Here is a 9,157-nt window from a genome sequence, read left to right as displayed (position 1 = left end):
ATATGTAATCTCAAAAAAGAACACGTAGAAGTGTGTATGGGTCAAATACAGAAAACCTGTGGTGTCCAGTGCTCCCATTTATTTTCCTTTTCATTCGTTGCCGCATGGTGCATATTCCTCCTGCATTTGCATTTAACATGTCATATTATTTTAAAAGATCTTCATTCATAATACATGCAACTAATAGCTTTGATTTCTGAATGGAGGATGGGTGGAAGACTAGTTACACGTTAGACAGCCTTTTGCCAGAGGCGTTGCAAAAGCAAATGTACAAGGAGGGGGAGATAAAAATTGAGTATCGATTAAGTGTCCTGAAGGGAAAGATGATACTGTGGTTTCACAGTAGTTTGTACTGCTGCTGTACTAAGAGGTCCTACCTTGTCTTACATCCAAAAACATGGCTTTTTAAAATTTGGATAAATTTCCTGATCTGGCTTGCTGTCTGTGGGAGGGGCAGTAGAGAGGAGGATCAGACAAGACAGTGAGAATGGGGCTGCCTATGGCAGCAGTCCTGGTTTATGCTGGCTTAAAGGGGTTGTGAAACTGTAGCGTAGTGTAGTAGCAGGTGTGAGCCATTGACAAAACCCTGTTTCTATAGTGTTTTGACTCGAGCAAAGTAGAACATGTCAAAATAGACGGGATGTGAAAATATATATTCAGTTTTATTGTTCGTGAACACGTAGACTGATGTAGTCTGCTGACATTTGGCTTTAGAAATATTTTAAGGAGCTTTACTAAGCAGACATTTTTTTAAAGACTTTCTCTTTGTGTCGCATATACTATAGCACTTTTGAAATGCCAGGTTTTGACACTGTCATTTCAGGGGTACAGTTTCTCATTGAGAACTAGGTTCTACGCATAAGGGTATATTGGACAAATAACAAAGATTTAAAGTTGTGAGTGGAAGCAACCTTGCGTTGCTTTTTGTATTACTACTGTTTATGTATATGACCCTTTAAGAACATTTACTTTAAAAGAAGATAAGAATGACCAGGTTAGGTCTTAAGTGAGGTGTGTCACTTAGACTGCCAAGCAGGGACCAAGTTATATTATGATTGGAGCTATAAACAAAAGTGCAACTGTCTTTTTGTAACTGTCTGTAATTTTTTTTCCCGGGAGCGAAACCCCATCTCCTTTCTTGGGGAAAGACAGAGCAGACAGTGATCACTGGAAATGGTTGTGTTGGTGTGAGTCTAGCCTATCACTTGGCTAAGGCTGGCTTGAAGGATGTCATTCTGCTGGAAAAATTGGAGCTCACTGCAGGATCTATTTGGCATGCAGTAAGAAATGTTTTGTTAATCTCTCAGATTAACAGCAGTTTGTATATCTAACCGTGGTAGAAGTTTCATTACCCTTTATATTCCCTGGCTTTCCGGAGATTAACTATCATCTTGGTTATTTTATAGATCCAAACTTTAGCACCGAGTTCTGTATAGCTTTGCTGTATGAGTTTTGAAAAGTTGGTTCAGCTATCCATACTACACTTTTCTCATTTGTAAAAACTGGGACAAATACTGTATTTTGAAATTACTGTAAGGTAACTGTTAATATTATACATTTTTGGCAGTTAACTGGATTTAGACTTTAAACTTTAGTTTAACTTGAACTTTTTAAACTTAAGGTTTCATTTCTAAAGTAATATCTAGTTTATACGGTAGACTTTATCATTGGAAGTGGTTGCACTGGCATGCATAAACCAGAAATGTGAATTTTTGCATTATTGTATATGCAATTGTTTCTTTATATATGTGCCATCTTGAAAGAGAGGTGATCAAGAAGCAACGGTGGATGAATTGGCTGGCCAACTCCGACAATACGAAGAAAGTCTCTCTTCCTCCCTACGGGCCTGCATCTCGGCTGTGGAGAAACTGCCCGACGTGCTAGCTGAGCAATTGTCCCGGGAGTTCCAGCGATTCAAAGAGGACATGTCCTACTCCTCACCTGTACAGACCAGTATCTCAGCCAGTAGGAGTAAGCGTCCCTCTCTTCAAGGGAGACGATATAGTGGATATACACCACGGGCCACCCTGTGGTTTTAGCTGCGTGACCACGGCGAGGACATGAGGAAGTGGGATGGAAAAATCTACCTCGACCCGAGAGGCACGAGTATGTGAGTTGCAAGGAAAAACAATAACACAAGAGGGTTCTTCCAGGAAAATTGCTGCTCCAGTTTCCAGTGAGCAGCTCCCCAGACAGAGCAGAAGGGCTGATTTTGCTTCCGATCTTAATAAAGGGACTTTTGATTCGCATTGACAAGAAGTGAGTAACGAGTGCTGTGACCAGGACTAGAGGGGCCCTGCCTCCAGCCAGGTGGAGGAAAGGGACAACCGGGTGTACTGGACCGTGTGGATTCGATGGCCTGGCACATCAGACCCACAGGAGTAGAAGGCTCTAGTGGACGCGGGTGCACAGTGTACCCTCATGCCATCAAGCTATGAAGGGGCAGAACCCATCTGTATTTCTGGAGTGACAGGGGGATCCTAACAGCTGACTGTATTGGAGGCTGAAGCGAGCCTAGGCGGGAACGAGTGGCAGAAGCACCCCATTGTGACTGCCCCAGAGGCTCCGTGCATCCTTGGCATAGACTACCTCAGCAGAGGGTATTTCAAAGACCCAAAAGGGTACCGGTGGGCTTTTGGCATAGCTGCCTTGGAGACGGAGGAAATTAAACAGCTGTCTACCCTGCCCGGTCTCTCGAAGGACCCTTCTATTGTGGGGTTGCTGAGGGTCAAAGAACAACAGGTGCCAATCGCTACCACAACGGTGCACCGGCAGCAATATCGCACCAACAGAGACTCCCTGATTCCCATCCATAAGCTGATTCGTCAACCGGAGAGCCAAGGAGTGAGCAGCAAGACTCGCTCACCTTTTCACAGTCCCATATGGCCAGTGCGAAAGTCTAATGGAGAGTGGAGACTAGCAGTAGACTATCGGGGCCTGAAGGAAGTCTCGCTGCCGCTGAGCGCTGCCGTGCCGGACATGCTAGAACTTCAATACGAACTGCAGTCAAAGGCAGCCAAGTGGTATGCCACCATTGACATCGCGAATGCGTTTTTCTCAATCCCTTCGGTGGCAGAGTGCAGGCCACAGTTTGCTTTCACTTGGAGGGGCGTCCAGTACACCTGGAATCGACTGCCCCAGGGGTGGAAACACAGCCCCACCATTTGCCATGGACTGATCCAGACTGCTTTGGAACAGGGTGGGGCTCCGGAACACCTGCAGTACATTGATGACATCATTGTGTGGGGCAACACAGCAGCAGAAGAGGTTTTTGAGAAAGGGAAGCAAATAGTCCAAATCCTTCTGGAGGCCGGCTTTGCCATAAAACCAAGTAAGGTCAAGGGACCTGCACAGGAGATCCAGTTTTTAGGCATAAAATGGCAAGATGGGTGTCATCAGAGCCCAATGGATGCGATCAACAAAATAACGGCCATGTCCCCACCAACCAGCAAAAAGGAAACGCAAGCTTCCTTGGGCGTCGTGGGTTTTTGGAGAATGCGTATTCCAAATTACAGTTTGATCGTAAGCCCTCTCTATCAAGTGACCCGGAAGAAGAACGATTTCAAATGGGGCCCTGAGCAACGAGAAGCCTTTGAACAAATTAAATGGGAGATAGTCCACGCAGTAGCCCTTGGGCCAGTCCGGGCAGGACAAGATGTAAAAAAAATGTGCTCTACACCGCAGCCGGGGAGAACGGCCCTACCTGGAGCCTCTGGCAGAAAGCACCGGGGGAGACTCGAGGTCGACCCCTAGGAGTCGGGGATACAGAGGATTCGAGGCTGGCTATACTCCAACTGAAAAAACGATATGAGCAGCATATGAAGGGGTTCGAGCCGCTTCGGAAGTGGTCGGCACTGAAGCACAGCTCCTCCTGGTCCCCTCTACACATCATGCAACTGATGCTACGTGGAGTAAGTGGGTCGCACTGATCACACAACGGGCCCGAATAGGAATCCCCAGTTGCCCAGGAATCTTGGAAGTGATCATGGACTGGCCAGAAGGCAAGGATTTCGGAATATCGCCAGAGGTGACGCGTGCTGAGGAGGCCCCACCGTATAATAAACTGCCAGAAAATGAGAAGCACTATGCCCTGTTCACTGATGGGTCCTGTCGTCTTGCGGAGAAGCATCGGAGGTGGAAAGCTGCTGTATGGAGTCCTGTACGACAAGTTGCAGAAACTGCTGAAGGAGAAGGTGAATCGAGTCACTTTGCTGGTCAATGTCCGACTTAAGCCAAATTTGGAAGAAACTAACATATGCAATCGGTATGTAAATTTGACTATGAGTCAATCATCTTATCCCCATAAATAGTGAGCAGCCCAAGAGCCCTTTAAGCTCTCCTGCACGGCAGCGAGCTGCACGCCAGGATCTCCCCTTGAGTAGGGACACCTCTCAAGGTTCCTCCTTGAGGTTGAGAGATTCCTTGCCACGACAGATCCTCGGTAAGTGACTAATAGCATGCTAAACTTAGCGGGCTGCACCAGACTCTCCCTCTGAGTGGGACGTCTCTCAGAGCTGCGAACTCTTAAGTTTGCATGAGCTGATCTCCGGCACTCCTTGCTCCTCGAGGTTCAACTTTCGCCCATTGAGACAGTCATTTAAAGTGAGTATTTCACTAAACCCAGCGGGGAATTTTTATTGGTGCCTTTAACTGCGCATATTTCAATAGGCACCTTTAACTGCGCATATAATGAGTATTTAGGCCTATTGTGTGTGTGTGTGAATCGATTCAAATTATTATAGTAAACCTCATTTAATCACTTTGTAGATGCTAGTTTAATTAATGATTAGTTATTGCTAAATTTTTGTGATTCTCTCCTTGCTGCAAACAAACCTTAAACTGCTGCTAAACATATAATCCCTAGACATAAACCGTTGACCAAGTCTGAGACTAGGATTGGATCCAGCCGCACCTAGGCTCCTCTCTGAGAAGGACTTTAGAAAGCAAGGGCACCCATTCTGAACCTCGTGACTCAATGGGAGGGCTCCCCTTTTCCTCCTCCGTGTATTTTCTTCGGGCTCGATTTCCTCTTTCTTTCAATTTTTATATATATATTCCATTCATTTAATAAGTAATAGAGCGAACCTTGCCATCGAACGCTGTTAAATCACACTTTTATAAATTTCTATTAAAATCACTATTTGCAAATATCTTTGATGGTGATTTTTAAGCGGCCTAACCACTCATCCGTGACAATAGTATAGCTGAAATAGCAGGGAAATTACATACAGGCTGGATATACACTAGTTTCTGTGGCGAGGCTAGCAAGTGACTCAAAATGCACTGGGTATCCTTGAGACTGAGCAAATAATAAAGATAATCAATAAGTATCCATGGGCTTCCGTGATCTGTATGAAAGAAGGGCAGAATGACAAACATCAGAATATTTTGGTGAAAAAAAAAAAAAATTTATGACAGTGTTCTTGTGCTTTTTAAAATCACTGTCGTGGATGGAGTGAGAGTGCACTTGTAAGAGCAATATGTTTATTGATAACAAAGTTTGATAGTAAATGCGACAGTGGTTTAACAAGATTTGATGGCAAGATATACTTGATTATTTACTGCATGGGGACAGGGTCAGACAAGACTGTCAGGGAGACCCTCCCATTGAGTCATGAGGTTCAGAGAGGACTCCCTTGCTTTCTAAACTCCTTCTCAGAGAGAAGTCTAGGTGCGGCTGGATCCAATCCTAGTCCCAGACTTGGTCAACGGTTTATGTCTAAAGGATTATATATGCGCAATAAATCCTTTATATCACTTAGCTAAGACTTCAAAAGTTTAGCATGCTATTAGTCACTTACCGAGGATCTGTCGTGGCAAGGAATCTCTCAACCTCAAGGAGGAACCTTGAGAGGTGTCCCTACTCAAGGGGAGATCCTGGCGTGCAGCTCGCTGCCGTGCAGGAGAGCTTAAAGGGCTCTTGGGCTGCTCACTATTTATGGGGATAAGATGATTGACTCATAGTCAAATTTACATACCGATTGCATATGTTAGTTTCTTCCAAATTTGGCTTAAGTCGGACATTGACCAGCAAAGTGACTCGATTCACCTTCTCCTTCAGCAGTTTCTGCAACTTGTCGTACAGGACTCCATACAGCAGCTTTCCACCTCCGATGCTTCTCCGCAAGACGACAGGACCCATCAGTGAACAGGGCATAGTGCTTCTCATTTTCTGGCAGTTTATTATACGGTGGGGCCTCCTCAGCACGCGTCACCTCTGGCGATATTCCGAAATCCTTGCCTTCTGGCCAGTCCATGATCACTTCCAAGATTCCTGGGCGACTGGGGATTCCTATTCGGGCCCGTTGTGTGATCAGTGCGACCCACTTACTCCACGTAGCATCAGTTGCATGACGTGTAGAGGGGACCAGGAGGAGCTGTGCTTCAGTGCCGACCACTTCCGAAGCGGCTCGAACCCCTTCATATGCTGCTCATATCGTTTTTTCAGTTGGAGTATAGCCAGCCTCGAATCCTCTGTATCCCCGACTCCTAGGGGTCGACCTCGAGTCTCCCCCGGTGCTTTCTGCCAGAGGCTCCAGGTAGGGCCGTTCTCCCCGGCTGCGGTGTAGAGCACATTTTTTTTACATCTTGTCCTGCCCGGACTGGCCCAAGGGCTACTGCGTGGACTATCTCCCGTTTAATTTGTTCAAAGGCTTCTCGTTGCTCAGGGCCCCATTTGAAATCGTTCTTCTTCCGGGTCACTTGATAGAGAGGGCTTACGATCAAACTGTAATTTGGAATACGCATTCTCCAAAAACCCACGACGCCCAAGGAAGCTTGCGTTTCCTTTTTGCTGGTTGGTGGGGACATGGCCGTTATTTTGTTGATCGCATCCATTGGGCTCTGATGACACCCATCTTGCCATTTTATGCCTAAAAACTGGATCTCCTGTGCAGGTCCCTTGACCTTACTTGGTTTTATGGCAAAGCCGGCCTCCAGAAGGATTTGGACTATTTGCTTCCCTTTCTCAAAAACCTCTTCTGCTGCTGTGTTGCCCCACACAATGACGTCATCAATGTACTGCAGGTGTTCCGGAGCCCCACCCTGTTCCAAAGCAGTCTGGATCAGTCCATGGCAAATGGTGGGGCTGTGTTTCCACCCCTGGGGCAGTCGATTCCAGGTGTACTGGACGCCCCTCCAAGTGAAAGCAAACTGTGGCCTGCACTCTGCCACCGAAGGGATTGGGAAAAACGCATTCGCGATGTCAATGGTGGCATACCACTTGGCTGCCTTTGACTGCAGTTCGTATTGAAGTTCTAGCATGTCCGGCACGGCAGCGCTCAGCGGCAGCGAGACTTCCTTCAGGCCCCGATAGTCTACTGCTAGTCTCCACTCTCCATTAGACTTTCGCACTGGCCATATGGGACTGTGAAAAGGTGAGCGAGTCTTGCTGCTCACTCCTTGGCTCTCCGGTTGACGAATCAGCTTATGGATGGGAATCAGGGAGTCTCTGTTGGTGCGATATTGCTGCCGGTGCACTGTTGTGGTAGCGATTGGCACCTGTTGTTCTTTGACCCTCAGCAACCCCACAATAGAAGGGTCCTTCGAGAGACCGGGCAGGGTAGACAGCTGTTTAATTTCCTCCGTCTCCAAGGCAGCTATGCCAAAAGCCCACCGGTACCCTTTTGGGTCTTTGAAATACCCTCTGCTGAGGTAGTCTATGCCAAGGATGCACGGAGCCTCTGGGGCAGTCACAATGGGGTGCTTCTGCCACTCGTTCCCGCCTAGGCTCGCTTCAGCCTCCAATACAGTCAGCTGTTAGGATCCCCCTGTCACTCCAGAAATACAGATGGGTTCTGCCCCTTCATAGCTTGATGGCATGAGGGTACACTGTGCACCCGTGTCCACTAGAGCCTTCTACTCCTGTGGGTCTGATGTGCCAGGCCATCGAATCCACACGGTCCAGTACACCCGGTTGTCCCTTTCCTCCACCTGGCTGGAGGCAGGGCCCCTCTAGTCCTGGTCACAGCACTCGTTACTCACTTCTTGTCAATGCGAATCAAAAGTCCCTTTATTAAGATCGGAAGCAAAATCAGCCCTTCTGCTCTGTCTGGGGAGCTGCTCACTGGAAACTGGAGCAGCAATTTTCCTGGAAGAACCCTCTTGTGTTATTGTTTTTCCTTGCAACTCACATACTCGTGCCTCTCGGGTCGAGGTAGATTTTTCCATCCCACTTCCTCATGTCCTCGCCGTGGTCACGCAGCTAAAACCACAGGGTGGCCCGTGGTGTATATCCACTATATCGTCTCCCTTGAAGAGAGGGACGCTTACTCCTACTGGCTGAGATACTGGTCTGTACAGGTGAGGAGTAGGACATGTCCTCTTTGAATCGCTGGAACTCCCGGGACAATTGCTCAGCTAGCACGTCGGGCAGTTTCTCCACAGCCGAGATGCAGGCCCGTAGGGAGGAAGAGAGACTTTCTTCGTATTGTCGGAGTTGGCCAGCCAATTCATCCACCGTTGCTTCTTGATCACCTCTCTTTCAAGATGGCACATATATAAAGAAACAATTGCATATACAATAATGCAAAAATTCACATTTCTGGTTTATGCATGCCAGTGCAACCACTTCCAATGATAAAGTCTACCGTATAAACTAGATATTACTTTAGAAATGAAACCTTAAGTTTAAAAAGTTCAAGTTAAACTAAAGTTTAAAGTCTAAATCCAGTTAACTGCCAAAAATGTATAATATTAACAGTTACCTTACAGTAATTTCAAAATACAGTATTTGTCCCAGTTTTTACAAATGAGAAAAGTGTAGTATGGATAGCTGAACCAACTTTTCAAAACTCATACAGCAAAGCTATACAGAACTCGGTGCTAAAGTTTGGATCTATAAAATAACCAAGATGATAGTTAATCTCCGGAAAGCCAGGGAATATAAAGGGTAATGAAACTTCTACCACGGTTAGATATACAAACTGCTGTTAATCTGAGAGATTAACAAAACATTTCTTACTGCATGCCAAATAGATCCTGCAGTGAGCTCCAATTTTTCCAGCAGAATGACATCCTTCAAGCCAGCCTTAGCCAAGTGATAGGCTAGACTCACACCAACACAACCATTTCCAGTGATCACTGTCTGCTCTGTCTTTCCCCAAGAAAGGAGATGGGGTTTCGCTCCCGGGAAAAAAAATTACAGACAGTTACAAAA

This window comes from Platalea leucorodia, assembly GCF_965183815.1.
Source record: "Platalea leucorodia genome assembly, chromosome: W".
Classification (NCBI taxonomy): Eukaryota; Metazoa; Chordata; class Aves; order Pelecaniformes; family Threskiornithidae; genus Platalea; species Platalea leucorodia.
Note: the sequence above shows the minus strand (reverse complement) of the source record.